Genomic DNA, 9,813 nt, shown 5'->3' on the forward strand with positions numbered 1-9,813 from the left:
ATTCAAACTGGTTGGAGGGTGTGCATCGATTATAGGAAACTAAACGCCACCACAAGGAAGGACCACTTCCCATTGCCGTTCATTGACCAAATGCTCGAAAGGTTAGCGGGTATGCTTTCTATTGTTTTCTTGATGGTTACTCTGGTTATAATCAAATTGTCATAGCACCCGAGGACCAAGAAAAAACAACTTTCACGTGCCCTTTTGGTACATTTGCATATCGTCGCATGCCTTTTGGTTTATGTAATGCACCTGCCACATTTCAAAGATGCATGATGAGCATATTTTCTGAGTATGTTGAGAAAATCATTGAAGTTTTTATGGATGATTTCAGCGTCTTTGGTAATTCTTTTGATGGATGCTTGCATAATCTTAGTTTGATTCTAAAACGTTGTGTTGAAACTAACCTTGTTCTTAATTGGGAAAAGTGTCACTTCATGGTTAAACAAGGCATAGTTTTAGGTCATATCATCTCTGAAAATGGCATTGAAGTAGACAAATCCAAAATAGATCTTGTACGTCACTTACCCTCTCCAACTTCGGTTAGAGAAGTTCGTTCTTTTCTTGGCCATTCAGGATTCTATCGTAGGTTTATCAAGGACTTCTCAAAAGTTGCACAACCTCTTTGCCGTCTCTTACAAAAAGAAGTGGCGTTTGAATTCATCACGGAATGCACGGCTTCATTCAATCAACTCAAGGAGTTGTTGACCACGGCACCAATCATTGCTCCACCTGATTGGAGCCTCCCTTTTGAGTTAATGTGTGAAGCATCCGATTATGCTCTAGGGGCTGTTTTAGGGCAAAGGAAAGACAAGAGGCCGCATGTCATCTACTATGCCTCACGGTCATTGAATGATGCACAACTAAATTATTCTACAACCGAAAAAGAACTCTTGGCTATTGTATTTGCATTAGATAAGTTTCGATCATATCTTCTTGGTACTAAAGTCATTGTTTTCACTTACCATGCAGCCTTGAGGTATCTTTTCACCAAAAAGGAGGCCAAGCCAAGACTCATTCGTTGGATGCTCCTACTTTAAGAGTTCGACCTCGAAATTCGAGACAAGAAAGGATGTGAAAACGTGGTGGCTGACCACCTTAGCCGAATGGTAGGTAAAGAAGAGTCCATTCCCATCTTAGAAACATTCCCGGATGAACAACTTCTGTCCATTGAGGTAAAAACCCCTTGGTATGCCGATTTGGTCAATTTCTTGGTGTCTAAGCAAGTTCCTAGTACCCTAAACAAATTCCAACGTGATAAACTTGTTCATGATGCACGCTTTTATGTTTGGGATGATCCATATTTATGGAAATTCTGCCCAGATCAGATTGTGCGTAGATGTGTGCCCGAATCTGATTTTAATTCCATTCTTACATTCTGCCATACTTATGCATGTGGGGGACATTTTGGCAGCCAAAGGACAGCCCTAAAGGTGTTACAATCTGGATTTTATTGGCCTAATCTCTTTAAAGATGCTAAAATGTTTTGTTTAACATGTGATAAGTGTCAAAGAACAGGTAACATAGGGCCTAAGGATCAAATGCCGCAGCAATCTCTCTCATTTGTGGAAATTTTTGATGTTTGGGGTATCGATTTCATGGGCCCCTTCCCTCCATCTTTTGGTTTCACTTACATCTTGGTAGCTGTCGATTATGTTTCCAAATGGGTGGAAGCCAAAGCCACCCGTACTAACGATTCTAAGGTTGTTGCAGATTTTGTGAAATCTAATATTTTTGCTAGGTTTGGGATGCCACGAGTTTTAATCAGTGATGGGGGTTCTCACTTTTGTAACCGCACCATTGAAGCTTTGCTCAAGAAGTACAACGTTACGCATAAGGTTTCAACACCTTATCACCCTCAAACTAATGGGCAAGCTGAGGTTTCAAATAGGGAAACAAGTCCTAGAGAAAACCGTGGGACCCTCAAGAAGAGATTGGAGTTTGCGCTTGGACGATGCATTGTGGGCCTATCGAACGGCTTACAAAACTCCCCTTGGTATGTCACCTTTTCGGCTTATATATGGTAAGCCATGTCATTTGCCCGTTGAGCTAGAGCACAAGGCACATTGGGCTGTGAAAACCTTCAATATGGACATAGACGCTGCTAGGGTTCATAGGAAGCTCCAATTAGATGAACTTGAGGAGATTCGGAACGAGGCTTACGAGAATGCTCGCATCTACAAGGACAAGACCAAGGCTTATCATGATAAGATGCTTCGTACCAAAACATTCTCCAAGGGGCAGAAAGTGTTGCTCTTTGATTCAAGACTTCGGTTATTCCCTGGTAAGTTACGTTTGAAGTGGATTGGACCTCTTGTTGTTACTAATGTTTTTCCTCATGGTGCAGACCAAGTCCAAAGCTTAAAAAGTGGCCACGAGTTCAAGGTAAATGGGCATAGATTGAAGCCTTATTACACTTTGTTTGAGGAGCATGTTGTGGAGGAAACACCCCTCCATGCCGTGGCCTCCCCTGAAGCTTGATGGAGGTGTTCGTCCGGCTGCACGACGTTAAAGCAAGCGCTATGTGGGAGGCAACCCATCCATTCAACAAAGGACGCTCTAGGAATCCCCCAAATTCCAGATTTGCATTCTCAAACCCTTCTCTTTGTTGATTGTTTCTAATCTGCCATGTTATGTTGTTTAGTGGCTGTTTGTGTGTTTCTTTGTGGTTTGTGTGAATTTATGTTTAAAACATTGAGGACAATGTTTGATTTAAGTGTGGGGGGGGTAACTAAGTATATTTGATGCAAATTCGTGGGATTTTATCACCCATAACTTCAAATGTTGTTCCTTGCTGTTTTAAAGTGTTTTTAAGCTGTTTTGGAGTGTTTTAGTGTGTTTTGTTTTATAACTCCGAAAATCACATAAAAATTTGAAAACCATGTTTTGAAAAGCCTAAAAAGAGTGTTTTGAGTCGTTTTTGTGTGTTTGTGTCTTAGGGTACCTTCCAATACAATGATGAGGATTTGGTTTTTAATTGCATGACTGTTAAAAAGAGTTATAAACATGGAGAAAAGTGTGGTTTACTCTTGGTATATGCTTGGTTATGGTTATAATGTTTGAATTCACATGCAATCATAAAAGAAAAATTCGTTTTTGTAACATGCTTGAAGGAAGGAACTCAAACAAATGCTACAACCTTGTGAGACTTGAGCCTAAACGTTATTTGGAGAGTTAAAATCTATGCATTATTGTTTTCTAAAGTCGTTGCATGGTCTCATTATTCTTTGCTTGGTTACTACTTAGAAGGCGTTTCATCATATAGTTCCAAATGCTAGAACTCATGCCCATTTGATTCGAAGCATGTTATTGATTTGCATAACACATATTCAAGAAGAAGTTGTGCAGTGAGCACCACCAAAGCCAAATTGCCGTGTATCCTACTTCATTATATGTTTAAGTTAACCCCGTTGAGCCTTGTTTAGCCTTTATTCATTTGTTAACCCACATTATCCTCACCTAGCCTAGTTTAGGGCAGACCACACCCTTGTTCTTAAGAGATAGTGAGCATGACTTAAATGAATTCCTTTTGAGTTACATTATGTAAGAAAATGAGTGTGGGGGAAGGAATGTTTGTTCTTAAGTTTATATGTATGTTTTGAGATTCAAAAGAAAAGAAAAAAGTGTGAAAAATGTATGAAAAAGAAAAACAGTAAAGAAAAGAAAGAAAGAAAGGAAAAAGAGCTTGAAAAGATGAAAGAATGAGTGATTAAGTGTTGAATGTTGAAGAAAGGGTCCAAAACACCAAATCTGGCCCTAAATTGTCTAAATTCTCCCTTTTTGTTCAAAAGTTGAGTTTGCATTCAAAAGTGAATTCTAAGTTGATTCAAATGCTTTGCTCACTATTTCTTTAAGAACCTTTGTTTTCCATATCACTTCTTTGTTAGCCAAACACCCTAAGCCCCATTACAACCCGTGACTTCAATCTTGAGTGTTATGTGTTTCAATTTGTGGAGTTTGAACTTGGTATGAGCATATGGTGTCAATGGTTCTTGCATCTAAGTAGTAGCATTCCTTTCATGAGATCATATTCATATATACACTTATAACTCCAGAAATTGCTTTCTTTGTGATACATATATGTGAGTGTTCGTTTTCATGTTTACATCAATCTTCTCACATATAACTAGATTAGGGTGTGTAGTCAGAAAATCTGAGTGAAAATTGAGTGCATATCTTGTAAATAATTGAGCAAATTCTCTAAGGCATGTTACTTGATATGAGCATATTTATACGACTTAGTTAGCTTGTTTTCTTGCATTTAATTAGCCAAACTGTGTTAATTATAGTGTTTAAAGTTATTTTCGTGCAATTTCAGGTTTTAGTGTCAAAGTATGCACAAAGAAGCAATTTGGAGCATTCTAGAGCATTTTTGGGCCAAGATTGGATAGTGCAAGCATGGAGGCATGAGGATGGACGAATTTGAAAGGCTTGAATTCAGTTAGGGAGTTGCAAGGGGGCCTAAAAACCTGATTTCTAGAAGGCTACATTGCAGCCACATGCACTTCCATCCTTTAAGCCATTCCACATGCAATTCCAACCTAATCCACATGCATTCATCATCATAACCTAGCTGTCATTCCACCTTTATGCATTCATCATCATAACCTAGCTGTCATTCCACCTTTGTGCCATGACTTCCCCTTCATTCCAGCCATTCCACATGCATTTCCAATCCACATGCCCCTTTAATCATTCAAACATGCACCCTTTATTCTTTCATCATTCCAGCCACTCCACATTCATCACCAACACAATCATCAACAAAAGACCCATTCCTAGCTGTTTTGCACATGCATTTCCTTAATTATTTCAACCACATGCACCCATAATCATTCACACCTTGCAGCCACATGCACATTCACCCCTTTCTCTCCCTATAAAACCATGCAATGCATTCATACAAACCATTCCCATTCATTCACCATTCACGCCAGAAATTCATCCCCTCTCTATAACACATCCATACTTCACCATTCTTCATATTTTCTGCCCAAAAATAAGCCTTGAAGTCCCCTACATCCATCCCTATCCTAAACACATCATTCTACACCATCCATAACTCCCAAAACCTATCCTTAGACCTTGTGCCGCAACAAAGAGGAGGAGAAGGGCCTAAACGTTCATACAATTCAAGTTTGAGTTGTTGGAATTTTTAGGTGTTTCTTTTCCTTGATTTCAATGTTTAATTTCAATTCTCTTTGTTTTGTGCGTATGAGGAACTAAACCCCCCCCCTTGGCTAGGGGGGGATTCGAAATATATGTTTATGCTTGCAATATGATTTGATTACTTCTAATTGCGTTTCATAAGTTGTGAATTCAATTTGTTTAACTGTTTGATTGATAACTTATTTATGTATGTTTATTGAGAGTGCACGCTTAATTTTCATGCATGAATATGACGCTAGAATATAAGTGAGTTTCACCTAATAGTTATGAACTTATATTCACAAGTAGTGGAGGTTGCTTATAAAACAATCGCGTTAAATGAATTCTTGGCAAGAGTACCATGCATTCATAGTTACAATTGCCTCGTCAACACTTATAATTTTCATAGAGCATAATGATCTCTCATTGTATCTCTTCTATGCATTCATGTTGAGAACCATTGGAGAATGATTTGAATTGTCGCATGCATCATCCAATTCAATAACATAAGGAAAATTTGAGAGTTAATTAGTGCATCACGGTTAACTTGGGGTGTTGAGAATTCATGGTTTATTGAAATGCAATTGGAAATCTTTTTATTATGCAAGTGTAACATGTGTGGAGATGAACCCCTTGGCTAGCATCCATTCATTCCATTTCATCAATTTCATATTTACATTCTGTTTTAATTGCAATTTGTTCATTTAGTTTAATTTCGTCAAACCCTAAATCCCCCTTTACTTTATTGTCAAATTAGTTAGAAATCAATTTAGTTTGTGTTTTTAAGAGTCTTGAGTCAAGTTACAACTTAATTTCGTCCAAATTTGGGTTTGTGCTCAAAACTGCCCAGAAAGTGGTCTTTAGGCAGATTTGAGTGTGTTTGTGCTATTTTGAGTCTTTTGATTTGTTTTAGTGTTTTAAAGTTTAGTTTTGCATTCTTTGAGTCTAGTATAGTGTTTTATATTGTTTTTTACGTTTTTGAGTGAAATCCAAGTGATTAACAATCCCTCCTAATCCCCGGTCCTGAACGATCCCTACTTACATACTTACTACAATTGTCAAAAAGAGGGTTTAATTTGTGTGCGTATAATTCTCGCATCATTACTACATTCAAAACATGGTTTTAAATGCTTAATTGTGAACTAGTATGTGGTGACTATGATTAAGAATGTACTTAAGTGTAAAGATGACTAAAATCTATGGGAATGATGATTTTTAACATGTCACGTGCATTGGAAATCCCTGAGACAAATGTTGGAAGGTGTAGGTGATAAGAGCATATTCATGCGACTTTATTAGCTTGTTCTCGTGCATTTACGTTGTGTTTACTTAGTTGTTTTAGTGTTTAAGGCCATTTTTGTGTATTTTCAGATTATAAGGCCAAAGTGTGCAAGAAGATGCAAATTGGAGCTTTTTGGAGCGAAAGAGGAATGAATGAGTTGAAGACGTGAAGAAATGACGAATTCCTACTCCAACGATGAATTCTTACCAAAACGAGGAATCCTACTCAAACAAGGTTTCCTATTTTAGGAAAGTTAACCCAAAGTTTCCCGTTTTGGTAACCTTTCCTAATCTTAAACGTCCATATTTTCTAGCCACTTTGAAGTCCTTGTAGGCGCTTTAGGACACAAAAACGAAGGCCCTAGCCACTTTGTAACCCTTTGCCGTGCCCTTTTATGTTCTCCCCTTCCCTTGCCGTGCAAGGGGGGGCATTTGTGTCCAAAATCATCCATCATCCATAAACCCTAAACCCTAATAACCTAATTCATGCAGCCGTCACTCTCCCTTGAATCCATAGCCTTTGATTCATCCAAAACCAATCTCAGCCGTACCTTGTTTTTAACCCTAGAGCCTATTCTATTCACTAGCCGTCACACCCTAATGAAATCTGCCATTCTCCCCCATTCCTTCCCATAAGCCGCAGCCACCATCATTCATCTTTTCCAATCCGTGCATTCCCATTCCCCATCCACATTCATCAAACCATTTCAGCCACAAAAATCCCCTTAAGCTGTGACCATCTGATTCATTCATTCAAAATCATCTTAGCCATTCATTCATAAACCCTAAACCATAACCTTGTAGCCGTCACTTCCCATTAATTCTAATCAGCCACACATCACTCAATTCCTTCCCCTAAGCCGTGCATACCATGCACCCTAATTGATTCAGCCATTTTACACACCCTAATCCCCTAACCCGTGCATCACACACCTCTCATTCCATACACTAATCCGCAGCCACCTTCACACCCTATTCATCCTTAAACCGTGACCCCCATTCATTCACCCAAAAATCTGCCCATTAATCCCCTAAGTCGTGCATCCATAACCCTCCATTCTCTCCCATTCTACAAAACTAATCAGCACCATAACCCTAATTCTCTCAACTAGCCGCATACACCATCACCAAAAACCCATTCAAACCCGTGCATATCCCTGCCATTGCAGCCATTCCCAAGCCTTGCCGCAGCCATCTCCACCATTCCAGCCACCATACAAACCACCCTACACCACCCTATAACCTTGCCGCACCACCTTATCACCATAACTCCAACCCTACACCAGAAAATCACCCAAAAACACCATTTAAACTCACTGCCGCAATAAGGAAAGGAGAAAGAGGAGCTTGGACGCACAGAAATTTAAGTGGATTCATTGGGCGTTCTAGGTGTAATCAACCATTTATGCTTCATGTTTAAATTCATTTGTAATTCTCTTTTTGTGACATGAGAGGCTAAATACCCCTAGTTAGCTAGGGGGTAATTCGAAACCATGTACATGCTTGCGATATGATTTGATTACATTTAGTTGTTATTTCATAAATTGTGGATTCAATTCGTTCATCTATTTGAATTATAACTTATTTGTGTATGTTGATTGAGAGTGCACGCTTAGTTTTCATGCATGAATATGATGCTAGATTATGAGGGAGTTTCACCTAATAGTTACAATCTTATAATCACAAGTAGTGAAGGTCGCTTGAAAACGATCGCGTTGAATGAATTCTTAGCATAAGTTTCATGCAATTCATAGTAACGAATGCTTCGTCAATGCTTATGTTTTTCATAGAACTTAATGATCCTTGCTTGTATCTCTATTATGCAATTCATGTAGGGAACTTGTAGGGAATGTTTTGGGTTGTCGTATGCAATCATCCAACTTAATAACTTGTGGAAAAACTGAGGGTTAATTAGTGCAATTCACGGTTAATTTGGGGCGTTGAGTATTTATAATTTATTGGAAGAACAACTGAAAATCAAAGTGTGTGCAAGTGTAACATGTGTGGAGAAGAACCTTCTAGCTAGCATTCATCCATAGTTTCATCACATTCATTACAATCTGCCTTTAAATTGCAATCTGTGCATTTAATTTATTTTCGTCAAAAATTCAATCCCCCTTTACTTTAGTGTCCAATTTAGTTAGAAAGTATCTTAGTTTGTGTTTTTAAGCATTTTGAGTCATTCGATTACCCAATTTCGTCCAAAGTTACCAAAGTTCTCAAAACTGCCCAGAAAGTGATTTTAAGGCAGTTTTGAGTGTTTTGGGGCAGTTTTGAGTCTTTTGATTTGTTTTTGTGTTTTATTGTTTAGTTTTGCATTCTTTGAGTCTAAGTTAGTGTTTCAAACTTTATTTTACGTTTTTGAGTTAGTTCCAAGTGATTTTGCAATCCCTCCTAATCCCCGGTTAAGAACGATCCCTACTTATTCATATACTACAATTGTCACAAGAGGGTTTTAATTTGTGTGCTTACTTAGTTCGCATCAAATTTTTGGCTCCGTTGCCGGGGATTAGCAACTTTGCTAATCCCTTGGATTGTATTTTCTGTTTATTTTATTTTTGTTAAGTTTCTGACCTAATTTCGTTCTTCTTGTTTTAGGTACTAGTGCATGACTCGGAGTTCTCAACCGATTCGTGAGGACATCTTGGACTTTGACAGTGACTTCGAGAGGACTTTGAGACGAAGGAAGAAGCATCACGAATCAAATCCGCCAAGCCCGGAACCTGAGCTTGACGAACAAGGCCTAGAAGAGGAAGAAGAGGCCACGGCAGGAATCTTTGAGGAACCCACGGCAAGGGTATTTGAAGAGCCACAAGACATGGCCGTAGACACCCGGACACTTAAGGAGCTTTCCGCCTCAGGTTTGGATAATGCCGCACCCTTGTGCATTCAATACCCCCCGGCTGCCCAAGGTAAGACAGATGAGTTTGAATTAAAGTCAAGTTTGCTTCATCATATTCCTAAATACCATGGCTTGTCCATGGAAGATCCTAACAAACATTTGAAAGAATTTGAAGTAGTTTGCTCTAGTATGACTCCCGTCACTGTTGACGGAAAGATCTTGAAGATGAAGGCTTTTCCATTCTCTTTGATGGACAAAGCCAAGGATTGGTTATACGACTTAGCTCCCGGAACCGTTACATCGTGGGAGAGTATGAAGAGGGCCTTTCTGGAGAAGTTTTTCCCAACATCTCGAATCATCCTTTTACGAAAAAAGATAAGTGGAATCCAGCAAGAAGATGGTGAGTCTTTTCCTACGTACTATGAACGTTTTAAATCTCTTGTTGCTTCTTGTCCACAGCACCAGATGAAGGAGGAGTTGCTTCTGCAATATTTCTACGAGGGTCTCCTACCTCTAGAACGTCAAATGCTTGACGCATCGGC

General features: G+C 38.9%; 1 non-coding gene across 1 annotated transcript; it reads left to right on the plus strand.

The window, feature by feature from the left end:
- Nucleotides 1–266: 266 nt before the first annotated feature.
- On the plus strand, nt 267–339 carry LOC125480079. The gene has a single exon (XR_007260488.1). It is a non-coding gene; the product is annotated as a small nucleolar RNA SNORD109A (small nucleolar RNA).
- Nucleotides 340–9,813: the final 9,474 nt, after the last annotated feature.

This window comes from the organism of the source record quoted next, unplaced genomic scaffold (genome assembly GCF_019419815.1).
Source record: "Pyrus x bretschneideri cultivar Hongxiangsu unplaced genomic scaffold, Pyrus_bretschneideri_v1 Contig31, whole genome shotgun sequence".
NCBI classification, from domain to species: Eukaryota; Viridiplantae; Streptophyta; class Magnoliopsida; order Rosales; family Rosaceae; genus Pyrus; species Pyrus x bretschneideri.